This window comes from Tachyglossus aculeatus, unplaced genomic scaffold (genome assembly GCF_015852505.1).
Source record: "Tachyglossus aculeatus isolate mTacAcu1 unplaced genomic scaffold, mTacAcu1.pri scaffold_181_arrow_ctg1, whole genome shotgun sequence".
Lineage (NCBI taxonomy): Eukaryota > Metazoa > Chordata > Mammalia > Monotremata > Tachyglossidae > Tachyglossus > Tachyglossus aculeatus.
The window spans coordinates 43802-51094 of NW_024044901.1; positions in this window are offsets into that span (position 1 = coordinate 43802).

Genomic DNA, 7293 nt, shown 5'->3' on the forward strand with positions numbered 1-7293 from the left:
CCTCAAACTCAACATGTCCAAGACTGAACTCCTTGTCTTCCCTCCCAAACCCTGCCCTCTCCCTGACTTTCCCATCTCTGTTGACGGCACTACCATCCTTCCCATCGCACAAGCCCGCAACCTTGGTGTCATCCTCGACTCCACTCTCTCGTTCACACCTCACATCCAAGCCGTCACCAAAATCTGCCGGTCTCAGCTCCGCAACATTGCCAAGATCCGCCCTTTCCTCTCCATCCACACTGCTACCATTCTCGTTCAAGCTCTCATCCTATCCCGTCTGGACTACTGCATCAGCCTTCTCTCTGATCTCCCATCCTCGTGTCTCTCCCCACTTCAATCCATACTTCATGCTGCTGCCCGGATTGTCTTTGTCCAGAAATGCTCTGGGCATGTTACTCCCCTCCTCAAAAATCTCCAATGGCTACCAATCAATCTGCGCATCAGGCAGAAACTCCTCACCCTCGGCTTCAAGGCTCTCCATCACCTCGCCCCCTCCTACCTCACCTCCCTTCTCTCCTTCTACCGCCCACCCCGCACCCTCCGCTCCTCTGCCGATAATCTCCTCACCGTACCTCGTTCTCGCCTGTCCTGCTATCGAACCCCGACCCACATCATCCCCCGGGCCTGGAATGCCCTCCCTCTGCCCATCCACCAAGCTAACTCTCTTCCTCCCTTCAAGGCCCTACTGAGAGCTCACCTATTGCAGGAGGCCTTCCCAGACTGAGCCCCTTCCTTCCTCTATCCCTCGCCCCCCTCTCCAACCCCCACATCTTACCTCCTTCCCTTCCCCACAGCACCTGGATATATGTATATATGTTTGTACATGTTTGTTACTCTATTTATTTATTTATTTATTTTACTTGTACATACCTATTCTAATTATTTTATTTTGTTAGTACGTTTGCTTTTGTTCTCTGTCTCCCCCTTTGCGACTGTGAGCCCACTGTTGGGTAGGGACTGCCTCTATATGTTGCCAATTTGTACTTCCCAAGCGCTTAGTACAGTGCTCTGCACACAGTAAGCGCTCAATAAATATGATTGATGACGATTGATTGATTGATTGATTAACAAATGCCAGCATTATTATTATTACCCCAGCGCTTAGAAAAGTGCTTGGCACATGGTAAGTGCCTAACAAATATTATCATAACTGTTTGGGGAGGGGGCTGACCCCCTAGTGCAAGTCTGACCCCCTAGAGAAGCAGCGAGGCTCAGTGGAAAGAGCCCGGGCTTTGGAGTCAGAGGTCGCGGGTTCAAATCCCGACTCCACCACCTGTCAGCTGTGTGACTTTGGGCAAGTCACTTCATTTCTCTGGGCCTCAGTTCCCTCATCTGTCAAGTGGGGATGAAGACTGGGAGCCCCCCGTGGGACAACCTGATCACCTATTACTCTATTTATTTTATTACTCTATTTATTTTATTACTCTATTGATTATTACTCTATTTATTATTACTCTATTTTACTTGTACATATCTATTCTATTTATTTTATTTTGTTAGTATGTTTGGTTTTGTTCTCTGTCTCCCCCTTTTAGACTGTGAGCCCACTGTTGGGTAGGGACTGTCTCTATATGTTGCCAACTTGTACTTCCCAAGCGCTTAGTACAGTGCTCTGCACACACTAAGCGCTCAATAAATGCGATTGATGATGATGATGATGATGATGATGACCACCTCCAAGTCATTCATTTTCTCCTCCCCTGTCTCTTCTCTTCCAGCCAGCTGCTGGGATCATCAAGGCCCATGTCACAACCTTCTCCTTCCTGGCTGATTCCAGGTTGACAGTGCGACTGAGTGGTTAGGGGACCTACTCCCCAGGGGGGATCGGAGGGGTTATGTGGTCACTGAGTTGGGAAGGTGGTCATGCTTGTAATTGACTCTGGCCTGGTTGAGCTGCATTTGCAGGTGCAAACATTCACTCATTCATTCATTCAATCAATCTCATTTATTGAGCACTTACTGTGCGCAGAGCACTATACTAAGCGCTTGGGAAGTACAAGCTGCCAACATATAGAGACGGTCCCTACCCAACAACAGGCTCAGAGTCTAGAAGTGGGAGACGGACAACAAAACAAAACAAGTAGACAGGTGTCAAAACTGTCAGAATAAATAGAATTATAGCTATATGCACATCATTAATAAAATAGAGTAGTAAATATGTACAAGTAAAATAAATAAAGTAATAAATATGTACAAATATATACAAGTGCTGTGGGGAGGGGAAGGGGGTAGGGCAGAGGAAGGGAGGGTGGCGATGGGGAGGGAAGGAGGAGAGGAAAAAGGGGGCTCAGTCCGGGAAGACCCCCTGGAGGAGGTGAGCTCTCAGTAGAGCTTTGAAGGGAAGAAGAGAGCTAGTTTGGTGGTTGTGCGGAGGGAGGGCATTCCAGGCCAGGGGAAGGACGTGGGCCGGGGGTCTTCGGTGGACCAAGAGAGAACGAGGTACAGCGAGGAGGTTAGCGGCAGAGGAGCGGAGGGTGCGGGCTGGGCTGTAGAAGGAGAGAAGGGAGGGGAGGTAGGAGGGGGTGAGGTGATGGAGAGCCTTGAAGACAAGTGTGAGGAGTTTTTGCTTGATTCCTAGGTTGAAGGGCGACCACTGGAGATTTTTGAGGATGGGAGTTACATGCCCAGAACCTTTCCTGTAAAGAGATAATCCGGGCAGCAGAGTGAGGTATAGACTGAAGTGGCAAGCACCATGAGTTTACTGCTCCTCTGATCCCCAACAATTTTGATCCCCTGGATTTCCAATCGATTGAGAGATACCACTGCTCAAAGTCCATTTGAAAGCCAGGTAAAATGGGTACTCACCTGGGGTGGCCAGTTTGAAGGGGACAAAGTTATTTGGGGCCTGCCCCTTCACAGAAGCCAGCTGAGCCGAAAGGGCCAAAGTGTCAAGTGGATCATCCTGTCTCTCTCCTGCCCAGACAGGGCAGGTTTTTAGTGATCCATGTAAGCCCAAAATTCAGGGCCCAGGGTAGACATTTTGCTTGCAGAAGCTCCCAGGGCCCACTGAAAATTGACTGGCCCGGGACATCCAAATTTCTCGTACTCACCCGAGCACCGAAGATATACACCCAAACGGTTCAATATTGGGACAGAGGGCCAAGAGTAAGGAAAGGTGAAGTTCCTGCAAGTACCACCCTACCCCTGCAAATGTCCTGACTTTGCCAGTGCCAATGTCTGACAAGCCCATGGGCTAGCACAAGCCTGGCTCTTTGGAGTAGAGAGGTCTGAACGGAGGAGCAGAAGGGAGTAGCAAAATTTTCCTTACTTTTTGCCGGTAGGTCAGGTGCCAAAAGGCACTGAAAATCATAATCAGATGGCCGTCTCTTGGGTTCCCTTCTGTTGTTGACTCCTGGTCAGCCAAAATCATGATGGGACACAGTCTTAACCTGTGGCAGGGAAATGTCTGGGGACCCTGTCCAAGGACCATGCAACCTAATTGGGAGGTCGGTCCCCCATAGGTGGTTCTACCTTGGAAGGTCGGTGCTGCTCCGGGGCTCTGTCCCCGAGTGGTCGGGCCCCTCGGTCGTCCTTCGTCTCCTCTGGGCGGCAGCCTGAGCATGGAGGGGGATGAGGGATGTGGGGCTGCAGGGACCCAGGCAGAAGCACTGCGTCCTCACCTGCAGGGGCAGTACGGATGGGAGAGTGGCTCATGGCGGGACTACTTGCAGGAGCCTCTGGGCCCTTGGGACCTCCAGCTCATGGCTCCCAGAGCTCCTTGTTAGAGGCAAACAAACGCTCAGCATCTGGTTTCCCCCTTGACCTCTCTGGGCTGCTCTGAGGGAAACATCCCAGATAATTCTGACCATGGTGGAGAGGGCAATGAGATCTCCCTGGGGGCAGGGCCCTGCTGCTCCTTCATGGACCAGGACCTCCTGAGTCCACCTGACCAGCCATCATGACTCTCAGTTTCTAGTCCCAGGCTGCATCAACAGATGGATGATGATAGGTCAGAGGACACAAAACCCCACTACTATCAACTCTAGTAGAGGTGCCCATCGGTTCACATTGGGTCACACTGAGACTCTTACATACTTGCACGTTGTGTCTTTGAAAATGCAATAGTGTACCGTTGCTCCCCCTTTCTGGATCCATGTCATTCGGTGAGCATTTCTCAGACAGCGATGGTTAAGAGGGAAACGGTTTGCCCTGCTGCCAGCAGGACATGAACTTGAATTTTATTTTTGCAACAGTGGTGATGGTTTGAGCTGAGCCACCTCGTACATTTTAGCCCTGTCTTCCTCTGTCCACTGCAAGATGGCTCTAGGGGGAACGGGTGCAGTCTGAGTTCACAAAACAGAACTTCACTGAGACCTCAACAGCTGCAGACACCTCTGAGTCCTCGCCCATTTCGTAAGCCATTTCAGAGTACTACACCCAGACTGGATAAGTAAGGGATGAGGGATGAGCTCTTTTTCACCGTGCTGCAACAACCAAGGGAAATGCAGAAAAGAGGTAACATCACTAGTCACTTTGTGGCCAGCATTTCACACTTTAGAGCTGAGATTCGGGGCTGGGCTTGGGGGCACCTCATTGAAGTTGTTGCCAATCTGGATTTACTCAGATTCCGCCGATCAAGTACACACTGTCAACACTTGTACTCTCCCCCCAGAGGCATTTAACCTATGGCACTCCTTCCACTCCTTCCACCTCCAGCCCTGCCCAACTCTGCCTCTGCCATGTCAATCTGCATAGGACCTACATCTGGTTTAGTTCAAGAAATAGGGGCTCTGCTCAATCTCCCAGTACATGCTAATCAGCTGGCCAATGGGAGGACCTTTTAAGTCTGCATTCTCCCTTGATAATAAGAATAATAATTTGGTATTTGTTAAGTGCTTACTATGTGCCAAGCACAGTTCTAAGAACTGGGGGAGATAGAAGGTAATCAGGTTGCCCCACATGGGGCTCCCAGTCTTAATCCCCTTTTTCCAGATGAGGTAACTGAGGCACAGAGAAGTTAAGTGACTTGCCTAAAGTCACACAGCTCATAAGTGGCAGAGCCGGGATTAGAACCCATGACCCCTGAATCCCAAGCCCGTGCTCTTTCCACTGTGTCATGCTACTTCTCTAGGAATTCCTGTAGACAGCCTTTAGTCTGAGAGCCAGGCTTACTGGGAGAGCTGCTTGGCTGATGGGTGGAAAGGGGGGTTGACTGAAACAAGAAGGCTAGCTCTGTCATTTCTACATGCTAATATGTTTGGTTTTGCTTGTCTGGGAGATAACGTTTTTGCTGGACCGATTGTGAAATGTGCCTTTTCTTTGCAAATACTACTGTGTTAATTGGCCCTGTGGGTTAGAACTCCAACCATCTATCACGGTTCAGGGTAAGACGGGGCATTAAATCTCCCATCCAAACGGACAGTTGAGCCTCGGTCCCACCACTTCTAGCGCTTCGTGAGCTACTCCTAGAGCCAAGGCCTGAGACACACAGCCGACCATACACAGACTGTGCACAGGAAGGCCGGCACTGGTCCTTTTTGGGTGCTTAAAGTCACCTTTAGCCTTCTTTGCTCCTCTTTGCTGTAGCAATGTGTTTATCTTCAAATTGAACAGCCTCTACTACCTCGTAATCCCCCTAGCCCTCTCAGCTGCCTTTGACACTGTGGAGTATCCGTTTTCCCCGGAAACACTACTGACCCTTGGTTTTTCTGACACAATCTTCATCTGGTTCTGTGAGCCCACTGTCGGGTAGGGACCGACTCTATATGTTGCCAACTTGTACTTCCCAAGCGCTTAGTACAGTGCTCTGCACACAGTAAGTGCTCAATAAATACGATTGAATGAATGAATGGTTCTCCTCCTCGCTGGCCGCTCCTACTCAGTCTCTTTCAACAGCTCTTCCTCTTCTTCCTACCACTGCGGGGGGCCCTCAAGGCTCAGTTCTGGGTCCCCTTCTATTCTCCATCTACATACACTTCCTGGAAGAACATATTTGCTCCCACGGCTTCAACTAAAACCTCTAAACAGATGATTTCCAAACCAACATCGTAGGCCCCGATCTCTCTCCATTTTTGCAGTCTCGTATGCCCCGATCTCTCTCCATTTTTACAGTCTCGTATTACCTCCTCCTTCACGACATCACTACTTGGATGTTCCGCCGACACCACGAACTTAACGCGTCCCAAACTGAACTCCTCATCTTTCTTCCCAAATCCTCTCTTCCCCCAAATTTCCTGTCACCTGCAACGTAGACATTATCCTCAATAGCTCTCTCTCTCTTTCCACCAACATATCATCATCATCATCATCAATCGTATTTATTGAGCGCTTACCGTGTGCAGAGCACTGTACTAAGCGCTTGGGAAGTACAAGTTTGCAACATATAGAGACAGTCCCTACCCAACAGTGGGCTCACAGTCTAAAAGGGGGAGACAGAGAACAAAACCAAACATACTAACAAAATAAAATAAATAGAATAGATATGTACAAGTAAAATAAATAAATAAATAAATAGAGTAATAAATATGTACAAACATATATACATATATACAGGTGCTGTGGGAAAGGGAAGGAGGTAAGATGGGGGGGATGGGGAGGGGGACGAGGGGGATAGGAAGGAAGGGGCTCAGTCTGGGAAGGCCTCCTGGAGGAGGTGAGCTCTCAGTAGGGCCTTGAAGGGAGGAAGAGAGCTAGCTTGGCGGATGGGCAGAGGGAGGGCATTCCAGGCCCGGGGGATGACGTGGGCCGGGGGTCGATGGCGGGACAGGCGAGAACGAGGTACGGTGAGGAGATTAGCGGCAGAGGAGTGGAGGGGGCGGGGTGGGCTGTAGAAGGAGAGAAGGGAGGTGAGGTAGGAGGGGGCGAGGTGATGGAGAGCCTTGAAGCCCAGGGTGAGGAGTTTCTGCCTGATGTGCAGATTGATTGGTAGCCAATGGAGATTTTTGAGGAGGGGAGTAACATGCCCAGAGCGTTTCTGGACAAAGATAATCCGGGCAGCAGCATGAAGTATGGATTGAAGTGGGGAGAGACACGAGGATGGGAGATCAGAGAGAAGGCTGATGCAGTAGTCCAGACGGGATAGGATGAGAGCTTGAATGAGCAGGGTAGCGGTATGGATGGAGAGGACAGGGCGGATCTTGGCAATGTTGCGGAGCTGAGACCAGCAGGTTTTTGTGACGGCTTGGATGTGAGGTGTGAACGAGAGAGCGGAGTCGAGGATGACACCAAGGTTGCGGGCTTGTGAGACGGGAAGGATGGTAGTGCCGTCAACAGAGATGGGAAAGTCAGGGAGAGGGCAAGGTTTGGGAGGGAAGACAAGGAGTTCAGTCTTCGACATGTTGAGCTTTAGGTGGC